The following is a 20,648-nucleotide window of genomic DNA, read 5'->3' on the forward strand; positions in this document are numbered from 1 at the left end:
TATCATGAAGGGGTGTTGAATTTTGTCAAATGCTTTCTCAGCATCTAATGAAATGATCATGTGGTTCTGTTCTTTCAGTTTGTTTATATAATGGATCACGTTGATGGTTTTCCGTATATTAAACCATCCCTGCATGCCTGGGATGAAGCCTACTTGATCATGGTGGATGATTGTTTTGATGTGCTCTTGGATTCGGTTTGCCAGAATTTTATTGAGTAGTTTTGCGTCGATATTCATAAGGGAAATTGGTCTGAAGTTCTCTTTCTTTGTTGGGTCTTTGTGTGGTTTAGGTATAAGAGTAATTGTGGCTTCGTAGAAGGAATTCGGTAGTGCTCCATCTGTTTCAATTTTGTGGAATAGTTTGGATAATATTGGTATGAGGTCTTCTATGAAGGTCTGATAGAATTCTGCACTAAACCCGTCTGGGCTCTTTTTGGTTGGGAGACCTTTAATGACTGCTTCTATTTCCTTAGGAGTTATGGGGTTGTTTAACTGGTTTATCTGTTCCTGATTTAACTTCGATACCTGGTATCTATCTAGGAAATTGTCCATTTCCTGAAGATTTTCAAGTTTTGTTGAATATAGGTTTTTATAGTAAGATCTGATGATTTTTTGAATTTCCTCTGAATCTGTAGTTATGTCTCCCTTTTCATTTCTGATTTTGTTAATTTGGACGCACTCTCTGTGTCCTCTCGTTAGTCTGGCTAAGGGTTTATCTATCTTGTTGATTTTCTCAAAGAACCAACTTTTGGTTCTGTTGATTCTTTCTATGGTCCTTTTTGTTTCTACTTGGTTGATTTCAGCTCTGAGTTTGATTATTTCCTGCCTTCTACTCCTCCTGGGTGTATTTGCTTCTTTTTGTTCTAGAGCTTTTAGGTGTGCTGTCAAGCTGCTGACATATGCTCTTTCCTGTTTCTTTCTGCAGGCACTCAGCGCTATGAGTTTTCCTCTTAGCACAGCTTTCATTGTGTCCCATAAGTTTGGGTATGTTGTACCTTCATTTTCATTAAATTCTAAAAAAGTTTTTAATTTCTTTCTTTATTTCTTCCTTGACCAGGTTATCATTGAGTAGAGCATTGTTCAATTTCCACGTATATGTGGGCATTCTTCCCTTATTGTTATTGAAGACCAGTTTTAGGCCGTGGTGGTCCGATAGCACGCCTGGGATTATTTCTATCTTTCTGTACCTGTTGAGGCCCGTTTTTTGACCAATTATATGGTCAATTTTGGAGAAAGTACCATGAGGAGCTGAGAAGAAGGTATATCCTTTTGCTTTAGGATAGAATGTTCTATAAATATCCGTTAAGTCCATTTGGCTCATGACTTCTCTTAGTCTGTCGACATCACTGTTTAATTTCTGTTTCCATGATCTGTCCATTGATGAGAGTGGGGTGTTGAAATCTCCCACTATTATTGTGTGAGGTGCAATGTGTGTTTTGAGCTTTAGTAAGGTTACTTTTACATATGTAGGTGCCCTTGTATTTGGGGCATAGATATTTAGGATTGAGAGTTCATCTTGGTGGATTTTTCCTTTGATGAATATGAAGTGTCCTTCCTTGTCTTTTTTGATGACTTTTAGTTGGAAATTGATTTTATTTGATATTAGAATGGCTACTCCAGCTTGCTTCTTCTGACCATTTGCTTGGAAAGTTGTTTTCCAGCCTTTCACTCTGAGGTAGTGTCTGTCTTTGTCTCTGAGGTGTGTTTCCTGTAGGCAGCAGAATGCAGGGTCCTCGTTGCGTATCCAGTTTGTTAATCTATGTCTTTTTATTGGGGAGTTGAGGCCATTGATATTGAGAGATATTAAGGAATAGTGATTATTGCTTCCCGTTATATTCATATTTGGATGTGAGGTTATGTTTGTGTGCTCTCACTCTCTTTGTTTTGTTGCCAAGACGATTAGTTTCTTGCTTCTTCTAGGGTATAGCTTGCCTCCTTATGTTGGGCTTTACCATTTATTATCCTTTGTAGTGCTGGATTTGTAGAAAGATATTGTGTAAATTTGGTTTTGTCATGGAATACCTTGGTTTCTCCATCAATGTTAATTGAGAGTTTTGCTGGATACAGTAACCTGGGCTGGCATTTGTGTTCTCTTAGGGTCTGTATGACATCAGTCCAGGATCTTCTGGCCTTCATAGTTTCTGGCGAGAAGTCTGGTGTGATTCTGATAGGTCTGCCTTTATATGTTACTTGACCTTTTTCCCTTACTGCTTTTAATATTCTTTCTTTATTTTGTGCGTTTAGTGTTTTGACTATTATGTGACGGGAGGTGTTTCTTTTCTGGTCCAATCTATTTGGAGTTCTGTAGACTTCTTGTATGCCTATGGGTATCTCTTTTTTTAGGTTAGGGAAGTTTTCTTCTATGATTTTCTTGAAGATATTTACTGGTCCTTTGAGCTGGGAGTCTTCACTCTCTTCTATACCTATTATCCTTAGGTTTGATCTTCTCATTGAGTCCTGGATTTCCTGTATGTTTTGGACCAGTAGCTTTTTCCGCTTTACATTATCTTTGACAGTTGAGTCAATGATTTCTATGGAATCTTCTGCTCCTGAGATTCTCTCTTCCATCTCTTGTATTCTGTTGGTGAAGCTTGTATCTACAGCTCCTTGTCTCTTCTTTTGGTTTTCTATATCCCGGGTTGTTTCCATGTGTTCTTTCTTGATTGCTTCTATTTCCATTTTTAATTCCTTCAACTGTTTGATTGTGTTTTCCTGGAATTCTTTCAGGGATTTTTGTGTCTCCTCTCTATGGGCTTCTACTTGTTTATTTATGTTTTCCTGGAATTCTTTCAGGGATTTTTGTGTCTCCTCTCTATGGGCTTCTACTTGTTTATTTATGTTTTCCTGGAATTCTTTCAGGCATTTTTGCGATTCCTCTCTGTAGGCTTCTACTTGTTCTCTAAGGGAGTTCTTCACGTCTTTCTTGAAGTCCTCCAGCATCATGATCAAAAATGATTTTGAAACTAGATCTTGCTTTTCTGGTGTGTTTGGATATTCCATGTTTGTTTTGATGGGAGAATTGGGCTCCGATGGTGCCATGTAGTCTTGGTTTCTGTTGCTTGGGTTCCTGCGCTTGCCTCTTGCCATCAGATTATCTCTAGTGTTACTTTGTTCTGCTATTTCTGACAGTGGCAAGACTGTCCTATAAGCCTGTGTGTCAGGAGTGCTGTAGACCTGTTTTCCTCTCTTTCAGTCAGTTATGGGGACAGAGTGTTCTGCTTTCGGGCGTGTAGTTTTTCCTCTCTACAGGTCTTCAGTTGTTCCTGTGGGCCTGTGTCTTGAGTTCACCAGGCAGCTTTCTTGCAGCAGAAAATTTGGTCTTACCTGTGGTCCCGAGGCTCAAGTTTGCTCGTGGGGTGCTGCCCACGGGCTCTCTGCAGCGGCAGCAACCAGGAAGACCTGTGCCGCCGTTTCCAGGAGCTTCAGTGCACCAGGGTTCCAGATGGTCTTTGGCTTTTTCCTCTGGCGTCCGAGATGTGTGTGCAGAGAGCAGTCTCTTCTGGTTTCCCAGGCTTGTCTGCCTCTCTGAAGGTTTAGCTCTCCCTCCCACGGGATTTGGGTGTAGAGAACTGTTTATCCGGTCTGTTTCCTTCAGGTTCCGGCGGTGTCTCAGGCAGGGGTCCTGCCACTCCTGGGCCCTCCCCCACGTGAGCCCAGAGGCCTTATACAGTTTCCTCTTGGGCCAGGGATGTGGGCAGGGGTGAGCAGTGTTGGTGGTCTCTTCTGCTCTGCAGCCTCAGGAGTGCCCACCTGACCAGGCGGTGAGGTCTCTCCAGAATTTCTTGTGAGGTTTCTGTGGCTTCTTGCCACTCTGTGGACTTGTTTGATTGATGAGCCTCGAAGTTCTTTTGGGTTGAACTGCTGTTGCTGATTCTTGTGTCATGTCTGCTGAATGGACTGGACTGCAACTGCTGGTTCATGTTTGGTGTTTGCTAATGGAGTGGACTGAGAACAATGAAGATTGGAATTGCCCGCCCCAAAGAACTGTTTCTAAACAGATCCACTTCCCTGTATTATAATAACCTTTCTTTTCCAATAACTCTGGTGGGTGGTGGGCTAGAAGTTGAACCCTTATTAAAGTAGACTGAGAAGAAATATACCTACCCTGAGGGTTGGGGTGGTCTAACAATTCATACCTCCTACCCATGCTATTGTGCCCAACATCGATCTGTTGAGGGAACAGTTGATACCAGTGGCTGGAGTCTTCTCAGGCTGTATTAGACCTTGCTTTTGTGTGACTTTAGCATCTCCATGGTTATGAGTGTCTGTGATGGCTGACACTCACTCAGAACTGATGGCAGCAAATTCTAACAGACATCCCGAGTGCTTCACCACCATTGTCATGTTTACTTCACAAGTTATTTTGGGAATAACTAGTTATGCGGGTTCAGGATGTTGCCTTGTCCCACCCATCCTCTTGGGGAAGGTCTCATCGTACAGATGACACGATCCTAACTTCTGACTATTTTTCAGATTTGGAAAGCCAGTGGGGAAGGTTGGATAAGGCAGAGAACCTCCCAGCAAGCTGATAGGGAAAGGGTTGCAATAGTCTGGGTCTGTAAATGTTGAGTGAGCAAGGATGTGTTGACCAATGTCCCACTCAACTTAGATCCTGCATGTTTCATGATGGGAGTACTAGACAAGATATGCTAGCTACGGCAACAGTGGCATGAATTGAACCAAATTTCCAACGGGACTGAAGGCCCATTTCACAGAGATTTACATCTGTACTGGGGACTTAGACAAAAACCTGTAGCCAGGAAAGATATAGGCTCCAGTGGAGAAGCAACTCTTATTTGGTTAAGTGTTGTACCGGCTAAAGTGCTTCTTCTCATTGTAGTTACAACCATGGGTTAATCTTGGCTGTAGTTGCCCGAAAGGTTGTAGTAACAGATGAACTCACAGGGCAGTTCTCCTGGTCTTGATGGTCAGGTGGTGGTCAGTAGATCAGATGGAACTGAGGCTAGCAAGAGGTTGGGGACAGGTTCCCTTCCTTCATATGTTTTGGGTCACTTTTTTGTGCAGTGTCCATACATAGCTTTGTTTCTGAGATAATGGCTTCAGGGTTCCTGAGAGCAAATGCAGAAGCAGTCTTAATAATTTTTTTACATTTGTTTGTTTATGTGTGTGTGTGTGTGTGTGTGTGTGTGTGTGTGTGTGTGTGTGTGCGCGCGCGCGCATGCGTGTAGATCAGAAGACTTTCAGGGGTTAGGTTTTCCACTATACAGGTCCTGGAGATTGTACTCGGGTTGTCAGGCTCAGTAGCAGTCACATTTACCCACTGAGCCACTTTGTTGCCTCTCTCCATTTTAAAAGCAAAAGCTGAACAACCTTTATTGAGTTAGGGCCAAGCCAAGCAGCATTGGGCGAGTTAATAGAAGCCCCTCACTGAAAATAACACATGGTTGCTGTTGCGGGATCTCAGTCATGGGGTTTGAATATAAAAGAGTCAATCTTTGGATGAGAAAGCCTAGGCCACGTGTGTGTTTATTTTTACTTACGTTTGTGCGGTGCTGAAGATGGAATTCCGAGTCGTTCATGTGTTAGGCAAGCACACATCACAGGGCTACACCCCAGCTTTGTGCATTTAGTTAAGGGAGTCCCTTCGCATACTGTGGTTGAAAGAAGCCAGGTTGTGCAACTGTGGTGCTGCTGGGAGTTCTGCCATGAGAGGAAGTAGCCTGGTGTGTCAGCACTAAGTCTCGAGACCAGAGGAAGCAAGGCTCATCTCCCCATGATTTGTTAGGACACCGCAGGCCTTCTCTCTTTCCAACATGAGATGCTTGTTTTGATTTGATGGACTTAGGGAATCACTGCCAACAGCAACATGCTCTTTGACCCAAGCTACTGGGCAGGCAGGGACATGTTCGACTTCCTGAAGTTTTAGTTTCATATCCAGTGGGGACATGGAATAAAAGCTGAAGACTTAGCGCACAGCCTTTGAAGAATAATCATGGCTCCAGAGCAGTTGAAAAGTCGACTGCTTGGAAATGACATATGCCTTCCTATCTGTAGTTACACCCTCCAATCAGTGTTTAGTTTTTAAAATTTAATTTAATTTAATTTTTTTTACTTATTCACTATACATCCTGCTCACTGCACACCTACTGGTCACCCCTTCCCACAATCCTTTCCCTATCCCTCCTCCCCATCTCCCCTGAGTAGGTGGGGATCCCCTACCCAACCCTGGCACTTCATGTCTCTGTGAGGCTAGGTGCTTCCTTTTCCACTGAGGGCAGACAAGGAAATCCAGATAGAAGAACATATCCCACAGACTGGCAACAGCTTTTGGGCTAGCACCGTTCCAGTTGTTTGGGACCCATATGTAAACCAAGCTGCACATCTGCTACATATGAGTGGGGAGGCCTAGGTCCAGCCTGTGTATGTTCTTCGGTTGGTGGTTCAGACTCTGAGAGCCCCAAGGGGTCAAGGTTAGTTGACTCTGTTGGTCTTCCTGTGGAGTGCCTAGCCCCTTCCAGACCTGCAATCCTTCCTCCTGGTCTTCCATAAGGGTTTCCAAGCTCCATCCACTGTTTGTCTGTGGGTGTCTTGTATCTGTCTGAGTCAGATAGTAGATAGAGCCTCTCAGAGGAAAGTTCTGCTACTCCTGTGTACAAGCGTAACATAGGAGTATCATTAGTAGTATCAGGAATTGGTGCTTGACCATGGGATGGGTCTCAAGTTGGGCCAGTTCCAATCAGTGTTTCTTAGATCAGTCTTCAAATCTCCCACTTATGGAAATGTCCTGCTTATGACAAAAACTCTACTTTTCTCTGAGATAGCCCCCCTAAGCCTCTCATGCCCCCTTCTTAGCCCTTCCTTCCTCTGACCTTCTTTCTCCACTGTTCGGCTCCTAAGGGCAGGGGGCAGTCTTCAGAGGGGAATGAGTAGTGGCACAGGGCTGCCTGGCTTTCTTGTTACTAAGATGCAGGCTTGGAGAAGGCTGCTGGGCTGCTATGAGCACATTAGGGGACTGGCACACACTGATAGCAGAGCGGTTCCTCCACTTCCCATAGTCCTCTACAAGTTGGGTGATCTGGGTGTAGAAGACCATCTGGAGGATCATCCAGGTCTTCTCGTTGTCTGACCCATGGAGCAGGGATTCCCCAGTGTTTTCGTCTCTGTAGTTTGAATATTCTTGAGCCAGGAGGGAGTGACAGGATTTGAAGGTGTGACCTTGTTGGAGTAGGTGTGGCCTTATGGGAGGAAGTGTGTCATTGTAGGTGTGGTCTTTAAGACCCTCATCCTAGCTGCCTGGAAGCCAGTCTTCTCCTAGCAGCCTTCAGATGAAGATGTAGACCTCTCAGCTCCTCCAGCTCCATGCCTTCCTGGATGCTGCCATGTTCCCACATTAACGATAATGGACTGAAACTCTGAACCTGTAAGCCAGCCCCAGTTAAATGCTGTCCTTATAAGAGATGCCTTGGTCATGGTGTCTGTTCACAGCAGTAAAACCCTAACTAAGACAATCTCCATAAGCTCATTTGGGGGATGAGTTCCTCATGGTAAGAATGGGCACTTAGGAGTGAGTCAGCCTTCTGGTTGCTTTCTGGATCAGCAGGAAGTCTGAGGTGATGCTCTGTCACAGTCTCAGCTTCTCTATCCTCCTTTGCCCCTCCTCTCCATCCAAGAGGAGGCATCAATATCAATCCTGAGAGGATGGAGAGTTGCTTTGATATGGGGGTCTCACTGCATAGTCCTGGCTGGCCAGGAACTCACACAGACCAGGCTGGCTTTGAAATTACAGAGGTAGAAGTCACCTGCTTCTGCCTCCAGGGTGCTGGGATTAAAGGCATGCATCATCATACCTGCACTGTTTTTGAGTCATGGTCACATGTAGCCCAGGCTAGCCTCCAATTCACTAGGTAGCTGAGGTTGGCTTTGAATTCCTGAATCTCTTGCCTCGACTTCCCAAGTGGTGGGATTACAGGCATGTATGGCAATGCTCACTTGAACACTCTTTTAATCAGACAGAATAGCTGTGGTTGTAAAGTGTGGCCTGCACAGGTTTCCATGTTAGTTGAGGCTACAGAATGAGGCCTGATCTTGTCTCAAAAAATGAATAAATAAATCTGTGTGGAGAAGAGGGAGATCAGGGTGGACTGCACAGCAATGGAAGCTTCAGGGAATATGTGACATGAATTAGAGTCCGAATGATCACTCATTAGACTTGAGCAGTTGAACCAGGTGGCTCAGGATTCAGGCTGTTAGAAGAGAAGAAAATGTCCTGGAAGAAAGGAAATCCAAAGGTAAGGAAAATGAAGCAGGTGGAGAAAGACATGAGGTTCTTAGAGAAGGCCCCATATGGTAGCCAGCGTCTATAATCCTAGCACTTGAGAGGTTGAGTCAGGAGGACTGTATTAGTCAGCTGTTGCTATGACAAAGGATCTGATAGAACCAATTTAAAGGGGAGGTCTGTTTGGGCCAGACTCTGGGGTCCAGCTCATCATGCCGTTGAAGAAATTGTGGCAGGAGCCTGAGGCAGCTGGCTCCATCTACAGCTATAAAGCAGAGAGCAATAGGGCTGATGTGTGTGCTGTGAGTGCTGATGTGTGTGCAGTCTCCTTTTCAAGACTGCCCATGGGGTGGCACCAACCTTCAGGGTAGGTTTTCCTACATCAGTTAACCTAGTCCAGAAACTCCCTCAGGGATGCAGCCAGAGTCTTGACTCCTGGGTGATTGTACGCTAGCTTGCCTCAGTTATCGTGAGGATGTTGAGTCAAGTCCAGCCTGGCTACAGAGTAAAGCTTTTAATTTTTTTAAAGACACCTTCATGTCTTTAAAAAAATAAAACAGGATGTTGAAGAATCATGAAAATATTTAAGAGTAACAATTTTAAATTAAATTTAAATAAGAATTTGGATTTCCACTGAATGAAAACATATATATATTTCAGCTGCCCAAGCCTCTGGCCCTAACACCAGAAAGAAGAGAAAGGATTTTTTTTAAATCTTGGCCCTGACCCCCTTGGTCACAAGTCTAAGAAGCTATTTAGTCAGTCATGACTTGCCCAAACAGTTAAGACTGAGGCTGACCCATTAATAGCTTGTTTTACTAAGAACGGTTGCTCAGCTAGCAGAAGGGAATGCTTCTGAGATGGTGTGTGTGTCTGGACCCAGCTGTGATGAGCCTCGAGTTTGGGTGTTGGGAAAAGAGCTGGCCTTAGAGAGGGGGCTTTGTGAGCCATGGCTACTGTTCTAGCTGTCTGTGCATGGCTAGAGGTGTTGAATGAAAAACTCCAACCGAGAAGCAGGGGCAACTTTTAAGTATCTGGAGTGCTGGAGGTTGTACCTACTGTTTGAATATTCCAGGCAAGTGCTACCCTACCATTGAGGCATACCCGCCAGCTTGAAGACATTTTCCAAGATATATTCTTCTAAGAAGAGGGTCTTGTGTAACTGAAGAGGGTCTTGTTTAGGTTTGGGCTGTTTGAATAGATGTCTTACTGACTAACAAGCCTGGGGCAGCCCTGAGGCCGCCTGCCATGATTTAATACCTCTTTACAGTTTGGACATGTAGAGTCCAACAGGACAATCCTTACAAACAGCCTCCAGGGAGACGGCCCAGGATCAGGAAGAGTAAAAGGTCGATAAATGTCAACCGTGTAGAGAAAGATGCTTCAGATACCTGGCCAGGCCCAGATGAACTTCTTCATCCCGTAGTGGAAAGACTGGTTCCTGTTCATTAATTGTGAAGCAAGTGTGGGTGTTACTGTTTTGCAGTGTTCAGTAGCAGTGGGTGATGTATAGGTGCCATGCCTGTGGCTCGAGTCACAGGAACGCTGGCAGACTCCTGGGGGATTACTCTTCGGACATTTTAAAAGTTTGAATCTTTATATTTTCTCCATATTTCACCCGTCATTTATCCCATCTTTCATCCCTTTATCTTCTAATAAAGTCAATAGAAATATTACGTTTTTGGGGGTAAGAGAAGGATGACGAATCAATTAAGAGCACTTGCTGCTTGTCAACTTGTCACAAGCTAGAGTCATCAGAAAGGGGGGGGGGCTCAATTGAGAAAACGCCTCCACAAGAACTGGCTGTAGGCAAGCCTGTAGGGCATATTTTAAATTAATAATTTATGGGGGAGGGTCCAGTCCATTGTGGGTGTTTCTATCCCTGGGCTGGTAGCTCTGAGTCCTTTAACAAAGCAGGCTGAGCAAGCCATGAGGAATAAGCCAGCAACACCCTCCCACCCCCATCCCTGCCTCAGTCCCTGCCTCCAGGTTCCTGACCTTCTGAGTTCCTGTCCTGACTTCCTTTGGTGATGAACTGTGATGTGGAATCTTAAGCTGAATAAATCTTTTCTTCCCTGAGTTGCTTTGGTCATGGTATCATCACAGCAATAGAAGCCCTAACAAAGACATGTTGACATCAGGATAGTGGGGTATTGCTGATCATGCTTTGGGGAGGATTGTGTAAGGACTTTGACACTTTGGGCTGGAAAATCCATTGACTGTTCAAAGCTTGGTGAGCTGTTGTGTAGGAGCTTGGAAGATAGGAACATTGAGACCCGGCTTTTGAAGTTTCAGAGGGAGGTTTAAGGACTCTATTGGGGTCATTTGTTATTTTGAATTAAGCTTCTGTGGTTTTGGTTAGCTGAGGCTGAAGAATCTGCTGTGATTACCCAGAAGGACATCAGAACTGCTAACATGAAGCTTCTGCTTTGCTGGGACCCTTGGTGCTGGTTAGCTGAACTGAGAAACCAGTGGTGATTAAGAAGGAGACATCTGGGAAGTATTTCCTAAGAGTCAGCACACAGAGCTGTGTCCCAGAGGTGACCTCATGCTAGCAGCCAGACTTGGCAGTGTAAGGGTCACCCAGTGTAAGTGGCCCTGGTAAGGGTCACCCAGTGTAAGTGGCACTGGTTTTGAAGGCATGAAGGGGTCGTGGAAATCATCCGAGGCTTGGCACTGTGAAAGGCCAGGAGAGGCCATTGGTGAAAACCTCAGTGGCAGTTGAAGGCCCGGATCTGAAGGGATCATGCTGAGAAGCTGAGGCTTGGCACCATTCACTGAGCCTATGACAGGTACTGGTGAAGGTGCAGCTCATTTGGAGCAGAAGATCCTGGCATTTTGGAGACACCAGTACTTTGGGATGACCACCAAGAATGGCAGCAGCCTTGGCGTGGAACCCATCCAAGCTTGAAGGCAAGCTGTGTGTGCTGCAGAGCGCAGAGCCAGAGGAGTTAACCATGTCTTTCGGAGGAGCCCAGAAGATGGTGAGTGAATCCCAGACATTGCACACTGAGTTATTTATACAGCCGGATTTTGGTTTTACTTTGTTTATATTGTAACTGTGCCCTCATGAAGTGAACAGTTCTTTAACTTTGATTGCTACAGGAGCCCACAGCTGAAAGACTTGAAATTTTAAAAGAGATTTTGGATTTTTAAAAGAGATTGGATATTTTTAAAGAGACAGGAGTTTATTTATTTTTATTTTTAAGTGACCAAAATAAAATCTTTATTTTTTTATAAATATTTTTTACTTTTTATAAATTTTTAACTGTATAAACGTGATCCAGATGTGTCGACCATTCATTGTTCTTTTTTTTTTTCAAAAGAAATATGCTGTAAATAAGCAAACTACAACTGCTCGCCGATATGTATGGACTACCTGGATGTCTAATTGGGCTTAATTGTAGATCACTCACAGCAGTCGCTTTTAGTATCACGTGTAGCATGATATTAAGCCATGTTTGCTCCTGAGCATTTCTGGCTGATAATGGAGGAATTTGCAGGAGTATGACGTTAAGCTAAGTTGCCTTTGTCCTTTTAAAGATTTATTTATTTATTATATATAAGTACACTGTAGTTGTCTTCAGATACACCAGAAGAGGGCATCGGAACTCTTTACAGATGGCTGTGAGCCACCATGTGGTTGCTGGGAATTGAACTCATGACCTCTGGAAGAGCAGTCGGGTGCTCTTAACCGCTGAGCCATCTCTCCAGCCCCGCCTTTGTCCTTTTAAATGGCATCAATATCAGTGTCATTCTCTGTACTGTTCGATGCCACGGTTTCAACTTTTGGTACACTGGCAGTCTTCGAATATACCGCCTCAAGGTTTTCACCGTCGACGTCTTCCTCTGCCTCCTTCAGCCATGCGATGAGTGGTTCTGCATTGACAGGGATCTCGTTGGCAAGCTTGTTTCTCGAAGCTCTGCGTCATCCCGCATCCTCGAGGCAGTGGAATCTTGGATTTCTGCTAAGCTTGTTGCATCTCTATCATGCATTCCCTTCCGTGAAGACGGTACCCCTGAGCCTTTGGTTGTTATGACAACATCTTGGGAAATGGCACCTGTATTTCTTGATTTGCCCTCTCATCTTCTCATTAAAGAGAGCTTCAGTCAAAACAACAGGACCCTTGGCTTTGCATCCATTTTTTTCTGCTTCAGCAATGATTTCTTTATCGGATGAATCAATAACGCTCTCCTCCTTTTCAAAATCAAACAGGATGCTGGCACGCCTTCCCACGGTTCATTCCAAATCTGTGCTAAGAGTCAGATCTTTTGCATGGCCACTGAATTCATCCATTCTGCACCTCGGTTGTATCACCCCCCCCCCCCGCCCCCCAGCTCTCTCCCTCTCCCACAGCACGTGCAGGACAAATTTCACTCGGTGGAGGATGGAGGTGGTGCTACCTCACCGCTGGCTGTGGAGCCAGAGCTCTCGTCCTTGCTTTTTCTATATTTCTTTTCCTCTCCCTTCTTTCCTGTGCTACTGTCATTATTCTCAGGCGGGTTTCTGAGAACGAGTGTACCGAGTTTATGATATGTGCGAGCGCCCCTCAGTATCTACAGGATTTACAAGAGTTACCTGTTGTTTGCTTCTTTGGGTTGACATGTAGATCTGCTTCAGGATTCAACTCTCACATCGAGGAGAGAGAACTGTTTTTTTAATGATTTCTTCAACCATCCAACATGTCTTGCCGCTTATTCACCTCAGGAAATTCACTGACAATGTAACGGTCATTCTTAACATCAACCTGGGTCTGCGCTCCTAGCTTACAACCAAAGTACCTAATGGGATACAATGGAAGCCAGTTGAGTGCCTTTGTAACGTCAGTCAACCATGTTGATTATAGCTGAATGGATTCTGTTTCCTTTGCCCTCAACCTTGGCAATCAAATGGGACATCTTGTAGTGACAGAACTGGTCTGTCACACTGTGGTTGACATGGACAGATATTTTGGCTTATTAGTAACTTTATCGATCAGATGAACAGATCTTTGCAGATTTTTCGTATCTTCTGTCTGGAGAAGAAGGAAGGGCATAAATGACTGCAAGAACTCTTGGCCTCTGACACGAAAGTCTTGCCCCACTGAGGCTGTAAGCTTGTCTGCTGTGTTTCCTCAGAACAGGTACCAATGGCTGCGCAACAGCTCTGTGGAATGGTCGCTCTCTGACTGAGACCGGAGTTTTAATGTGCTTGTAAAGACTGTGGAGCTTTTAAAATTATTATATTTTACATTATAATATGAGTATTAATGTATCATCTTCAGGATAAATGAGGAAGGAAAGATTCTAATTGAGAGGTGATGTGTTTGTGTGTTAAACCTGGCTGTAAGGTTGCACGTATTTGGGAGGCTGTGGCAGGCAGATCTCTGAATCTGAAGCCAGTCTGGTCAAGTTTTAGGACATCCAAGGAACCCTACTTCAAAACATCTCCATCCCACACTTCCTCAAATAGAAAAAAAGAAAACTGATATATTTGTATGTTGGATTGACATGGAATCAGTTCCACTGGCTTGTTTTATGTCAACTTGACACAAGTAAAGTCATCTGAGAGAAAGGAACCTCAATCAAGAAATGCCCTGTAAGATCAGGACGTACATAAGCCTGCAGGGCATTTTCTTAATTAAAATTTATGGGGGATGGCCCAGCCCATTATGGATGGTGCCTTTATAGATGATGCCTTTTCTGGACTGGTTGTCTTGGGTTCTATAGGGAAGCAGGTTGAGCAAGCCACGAGGAGCAAGGCAGTGAAGCAGCACTCCTTCATGGCGTCTGCATCAGGTCTCTGCTCTGCTTCAGTTCCTGGCCTGCTTCCTTTGGTGGTGATGCGGAAGCTTGAGCTGAATAAACACTTTCCTCCTCAAGTTGCCTTGGTCATGGTGTGCAGCACTAGTGAACATAACTGAGACACTGTTTTCTCTGAGGAACCTAGCTTGGTTCCCATCACCTGCACAGTGCAGCTCATAACCATTTATGTCAGTTCCACAGGATGCCACCCTCTCCTGGCCTCCTTTGCACCAGGCATGTCCGTGGTGTACATACCCACATGCAGACATTCATAGACACCTAAAATAGAAACAAATCTTTAAGAAAAAGTACCAGGTCTATAAAACCAGGCAGCACATGTTGTAAAATTATATTAATGGGCTTTCTTTTACCCCCTCTAGATCCAGCATGGTGGTGCTCCAAGATATCTGGTAGACATCTTGCCAGAAACACACATCCCAACTCCATGGTGGCCCAGTGTCTCTAGCTGCCATACACTCTCTTAAACTTAAATCACTACATGAAAGAACACACAAGACAATAACCCCTGATTCAATTGATAAGATATAATTGCTCACCTAAACGTACAAAGCCCTATACATACCCATCCCTTAAGAATATTCATAACAACCTGTAAATACAGAGTGGAATCTTAACGTCAGCCTCCACGTTCTCTCTGCGGCTTCTTCTGCCTCTCTCCTTCCGTTCCAGTCTCCTCCTCTTCCCTCAAACTTTTCTCCCACCCATCCTTCCTTCTTGTCCAATGACAGGCCTCGTTGTCTCTTGTACCTGCCTCCACCTGTATGACAATCCTACAAGCACATATGATCTTTATATGGATAGCTCTATATTCAAAGTAAAAAGTTAAAATTCAATAATAAGGGCAATTTTTGCTTGTTTGTTTTTCTTGACAGGGTTTCTCTGCGTAGCCTTGGCTGTCCTGGAACTCAGTCTGTAGATCAGGCTGACCTTGAACTTACAGAGACCCACCTGCCCCTACCTCCAAAGTGCTGGGCTAAAGCATCACCACTGTCGTATCAGGACAAATTTTCATATAATCTAAGTCAGTTGTTTTTAAATGTATGAGATATAACTCATTAGAATGTTTATTCATTTGCCCCATACATAGAATTTATTTATGGTATGTGCTTTTACTACTTTACTAACTGAATTCAAATTTATAATACTTCCCATCTTTCCATTTATGATTTTTTGGAATACAAGGACTCCACCCTTCAAACTCTGAACAAGTTCATTAAATAGTGGTTTAAATAGACATTTAGTTTAAATATAGAGGCTTAAATAGTTACTTACATCCTGTTCTGGCCTCTCTGGGCAACAAGCAGTGCCCCCACATGCATGAAGACATTCACACATACACATAAAATAAACTAAATAAAACTTAAAAAACGTAGTCCTAGTAACTGAGAGAAATGAGCCTTTCTCTTGAGAGATACATAAAATAAACTAAATAAAACTTAAAAAACGTAGTCCTAGTAACTGAGAGAAATGAGCCTTTCTCTTGAGAGATATTAGATTTGCTCATGAGAACAAACCAGGGGTGCAAACAGAAGAGTGTTTGCCCAATTACTGAACGCTCGCTGATGTGCATCCCGCACCAGGCATAAATATATTGTCTCGTCTAGTATTCTTAAGAATTCTGCAAGATGGAGCAGTGGTTAAGAGCGACTGCTTGTTTCCTTTTCATGTCGATGTGATACACACAGAGCAACTTAAGAGACAAAAGCTTTATTTTTAACTCAGTTCCCGGTGATGGTCCATTGTGGTGGGGGAGTTGTCAGAAGCTGGGAGCAGTTGGCCACGTTATATCTGCAGTCAGGAGGAGAGAGCAGTGAATGAGTGCAGGCTGCTATGCTAGCCCTCTTTTTGCCTATCCCAGTTAGGAAATGGCCCTGCTCATAGAGGGCAGCAGGTCTCCCTGCTCAACTGATTCTCTCAAGACACTCTCCCACCCGTGGGTCTCTGTCCTGACAAGCTGACAACCAACACTATCACATATGCATTATGAGCACACTTGTGCAGAAGAACAAAGATATGTTCTTCATTATCAATATTTCATCTGGTGAAATATTCCAGACAAGGTCAACAGAGGTGATAGCTCTAATTTCCAACCCAGACAAAGGAGTTGCCACTTAGTGAATGTCCTTCATATATATGTGTATGTGTATGTGTATATGTGTATGTATGTATATATATATATATGTATATATAATGTTTTTACATTCATTTGAGGTATCACAGCATACATGTGGAAGTCAGAGGACAACCTGTGGGAACCAGCTTTCTCTTTCTACCAGTGTAGGTCCTGAGACCATACTCAGATCATAAAGCTTGCCGGCAAAGGGCTGGTTCTCCCTGCTGAGCCCATTGCAACGGCTGGGAAGACTGTGCACCAGATGTAGACTTGATTAAGATCTACCAAACAGCCCTGTAAAGTACGTTTATTTTTCCAAGTTTGCAAGTAAGGGATTTGGGACTAGGAGAGTTGCCTATGTCACAGAACTGCTTAAGGGCAGGGCTATCATTTGACGTCTTTTCCTGCTTGTCCTTTGATGGAACAGGAAGACATCTGGACGATGGAAAGAGAGACCAAGACTGATGAGCAGCCTGTTGGGGAAGATGACAGAATCCATTGTTTTAAATGTTTGGTAAATTTGCTTTTAGTCTTACCCCTAGGGCACGGGCATCATGTTGTCCCCAGGAACAGCGCCCAGTTTAAGAGCAGTGACAAAGGGTGGAAAGTGACTGTAGCTCCTCTCGGACCCCCACTGGAACCAGGCTGAGAGACTCAGCAGACCTTGCTGGAAGGATGACTTCGGTGGACTTTATCTCCAGCTTGTTCTGAAACATTGCATCCTTCAGTCTTCTGAGTCACCTCACCTGCAGCTCCTTGATCTCTGCTTCATTTCAGGGCCCATAGGCAAGCTGGTAGGTAAATAATGCTTTTACTCTTCCTGAGCTCATAAAAGTAGAATCATGACTCAGTTACATTCTCTAGAGAGCTAAAGGTATACTCACATGTGTCCAGGCCAGGAGTTAGTCACATAACAACCCAGAGTTGCTAGGCAACCCAATACACAATTAGTTTCAGCGACGACAGTGTTTGTTCTTAGTTCTGGGATGTTCTGGGGATTCTGACTTAAGTTCCAAGGACATAGGTATGGAACCGTCATATACTGTGTTTCTGTTTCAAGCCTGCATTCTCCTTTCCCCCGTCCCAAGGTCCCTGGGTTTGGTTTACATTTCCTAGTCAAGTTTGCAATATGAGATGTGAAAATAGGAGGAGGGGAATGCCAGCTAGCTCAGAGAACATGTGAGAACAACATGCATGTACATGCGTGTCTACATGTCACAGTTCAGTTCTATGAATGCTCAGGCTGGCTCCTAATGGTTTAGGTTTGTCTTCCACAACCTTCCCCCTAAAGCCACCCACACCTGCGTTGGCCATCTCCTGCTATGTACAGTTGTTGATACTGTTATTGGTTTGGGTTGTTGAACCTTCCTGAAGTTAGGAAGAATTTCTTCTCTGTAGTAGTCATGGGACTTCCTTCCTTTCTCTAAACTGAGGAAGACACAGTGGAGAGGCTTTCTACCCAACCAGATTATGCTTCCAGGAATTGTACAGGTCACAAGTGACACAAAGACAAGAGGAATGGCTAGGGTACACTTCTTTCCATGACGTGGGCAGTAGCCTCTTAGCAGGCTCTCCCCTGACATTAACTGCTGGAGCTTTCTGGAACCCTCCTGGTGGCTAAGCTTACTTGCCCACTCAGGCTCAGGGCTACTGGCCCACTGCTGGAGCCGTCCCATCCCTCGTTGGTGCCAATTCCGGGGAATCTTTCTGTTTAAATCAGCCAGGATCAGTTCCTAAGCTTGACCCAAGATTCTCCAGCAGACACTTTCCCAGGAGTGTTCTAAAGTGTCTGCTCATTTCTCCTAGCTGGTGTAACTACGCGAACTCTGGATTAGAACAACAGAAGTCTACCTTATCACAGTTCTAGAGGGGAGGCCCTGGAAACCAGCTCTGGGCTGTGTGAATCCAGGACCACAATCCCTCCAGAAATGACTAAGGAACTCGGATCCTTCTTCCAGACTCCAGCAGCTGCCAGGACTCCATGCTTTACTGTCCTCTGGATGAGGTTGTATCATTCTGTTCTCTGCCTCTGTGGTCACACTGCCCTGCCTCCTGCCTATGTCAACTCTCCCTCCGCCTTTTGTAAGGACATGCAATTGTGTTTGAGACCCACCTCCAGTTCACGGTACTCTTGAGAGCCTTACTCATCTCTATAAAGACCGCCCCCCATTTCCTCCCTCCTCTTTGCCATGGAAGACTGCAATCACAGGCTCTAAGAGTTAGTACACAGGACAGTCTTCTGGGAGGCATTTCCAACTATTTGAGAACCCTCAAAGTATTCCTCCATAGTCCCACGGTTGGTCTATCTCTCTCTCCTTTACTAGAGCATGAACTGCAGGGGTTCTGGGGTTCAGGGGCCCAAAGCTGTTTGTCTCATCTGTTGTTCGCTTTGCTGCCACAACACTTCTGGTAGGCATGCATAGGCTAATTAAATCCAATATATAATGGTCATTGCATCTTTTCTGCAGCAAGAGTCTTGGACTTAAAGTTTTAGAGGGAACATGTGTCTTTTGTACTAGACTCTCCTTCGCTGTAGGACCAGGTTAGCAGATAAGAGACATGTGGACCCCAGTCCAGCTCCCAGGGCAAACATTGTTGATTTTTTTTTTTTCTTAAAATATCAAACGCAGTGGTGGCATCGTTGGCACGGCATCCTGGGAAGTTGCGCCTTCTGAGTAAAATTAAACAGCAAGATAAAAAAATATTCAACCTGAGGCTTGGTGGCTGCCAGCTGTAGTCAGGAGCAGGAGTTACTGGATGACACAATCTCACAGCAAATTCTCCACTTCTCAGGCTCCTACAATCCTTCTGTCCCCTCTTCCAACATGTCCTCTGAGCCTTAGGTGTAGAGCGTTTTGTAGATGTATCCACCGGGACTGGGCTCCATAACTCTGCATTTTGATTGGTTGTGGTTTTCTGTTGTGCTCTGTGTCTGATGCAAAGAGGTTTCCTTGAGAGTGAGGACTACACTTATCTGTGGTATGAACACGGATGTTTAGATGTTTATTGGTTGCTGTTAGGGATTATGCTGGTTTAGTAAATGAGTGGTTGTAGATCCTCCTCCAGGCACCATGATTGTCACTAACTAGTTAACTAGGTTTCCAGCACCAGGTATGCTTTCCCTCTTGTTGGGCCATCTTAATTCTAATTAGAGAGATGTTGGCTATAACCAAGTTACATGTGGCACTGCTGCACATGTAGGGTTATTGGATCATGCTGGTCGGATGTTGATGTGTTCATGGCTTGGCTGGCTCCTTTAGAAGCTTGCACAATGCCTTCTAAGCTAGCTCTCCGGAAGGGGGCATTCAGGTCAGCTCCAGTTCAGGGTCCCCTGGGGCCTGTTTCTGAAGTACAAGATGTCTTTAATAATAGAAACTTACCTTCCACCCCTGGAGTGTAGCCAATGGCAACAGGATTAGATGAATGTTTTGGGAGTCTCTAAGCCAATGATTCTGGCTACATCTCAAAAGAGGGCCTCTTGTGTTTGGGGTTTTTGTTAGGTGGTCCCGTTTTTGTTTTTTTTTTTTTTGTTTGTTTTTTTTTCCTCTTAACAAAGCAGTAACTTCCTACCAGTTTCCAAAGCAAATCTCTACATCAAACAGAAGAGATTTTTCTTTAACCTTGAAACATATGAGAATTCCTTTTTATGGTGCCCAGCACAATTTGACCCGTCTCCCCCAGTCCCCAATTATCATCAGCATCTATTCACCTCAGAAAAGTTGATTTTCTTATTCCATCATACTGACAGTTACTTTACTGCCCACCCCCCAAACACAAATCCCCACAAACGCTTCAGTTCTCTTCCTGTTTTCTCAGAGGAGACTCATGACCTGCCGAACGGCTCCATCAATTGCCAAGTAGCGCTCTCTGTCCTATGCTTGCCCCACTCCTTGTGTCCATGCTGCTTAGAAAGATGGTTCCATGTTGACCAGCTGCACTCTGACCTCTGTCTCTGAGCCGAGCCTCTAACTTTTGTCTTCCCAAGGAGGGATCTAAACGACACTTGTAGGGCATGCACGCATGCGCGTGTCCCGTTGGTAACACTTAGGGCAGGCACGCATGCGCGTGTCCAGTTGGTAACACTTAGGGCAGGCACGCATGCGCGTGTCCAGTTGCTATGGAGAATGAAGAACAGACTTTCCAGTGTCTGCCGCTGCACACTGTATCGCCAGGGCACCTCAACCCTGGAGGAATGACTGTGTGGAAGGAAATTACGGAGCTGCTGTCTTTCTTCAGAGTTGTGGGCTACAGCTGATAGATCCGTAATGCTCAACAACCACGGATTACTGTATCATCTTCTATGTTTTGAAAAATCTATGAGGCTGGAGAGATGGCTCAGTGGTTAAGAGGATTGACTGCTCTTCCAGAGGTCCTGAGTTTGATTTCCGGCAACCACATGGTGGCTCACAACCATCTGTAATGGGATCCAATGCCCTCTTCTGGTATGGCTGAAGACAGTGACAGTGTACTCATATAAACAAATTTTAAAAAAAA

General features: G+C 44.6%; 1 long non-coding RNA gene and 1 pseudogene across 6 annotated transcripts; both read right to left on the reverse strand.

Annotated features, from left to right (window-relative positions):
* Window positions 1-11,966: 11,966 nt before the first annotated feature.
* Eif5-ps4 (eukaryotic translation initiation factor 5, pseudogene 4) lies at window positions 11,967-15,611 on the reverse strand (annotated as a pseudogene).
* A 123-nt stretch (window positions 15,612-15,734) lies between these two features.
* LOC102552309 (uncharacterized) lies at window positions 15,735-20,211 on the reverse strand. Of its 6 annotated transcripts, none has more exons than XR_015620132.1 (3): window positions 19,864-20,211; window positions 16,691-16,945; window positions 15,735-15,829 (listed from the first exon to the last, which is right to left on the reverse strand). It is a non-coding gene; the product is annotated as an uncharacterized LOC102552309 (long non-coding RNA). The 6 variants fall into 6 exon arrangements; XR_015620134.1 differs by having other exon boundaries at window positions 19,535-20,203; XR_015620135.1 differs by having other exon boundaries at window positions 19,985-20,189.
* Window positions 20,212-20,648: the final 437 nt, after the last annotated feature.

This window comes from Rattus norvegicus, chromosome 5, assembly GCF_021556685.1.
Source record: "Rattus norvegicus strain SHRSP/BbbUtx chromosome 5, alternate assembly SHRSP_T2T, whole genome shotgun sequence".
Classification (NCBI taxonomy): Eukaryota; Metazoa; Chordata; class Mammalia; order Rodentia; family Muridae; genus Rattus; species Rattus norvegicus.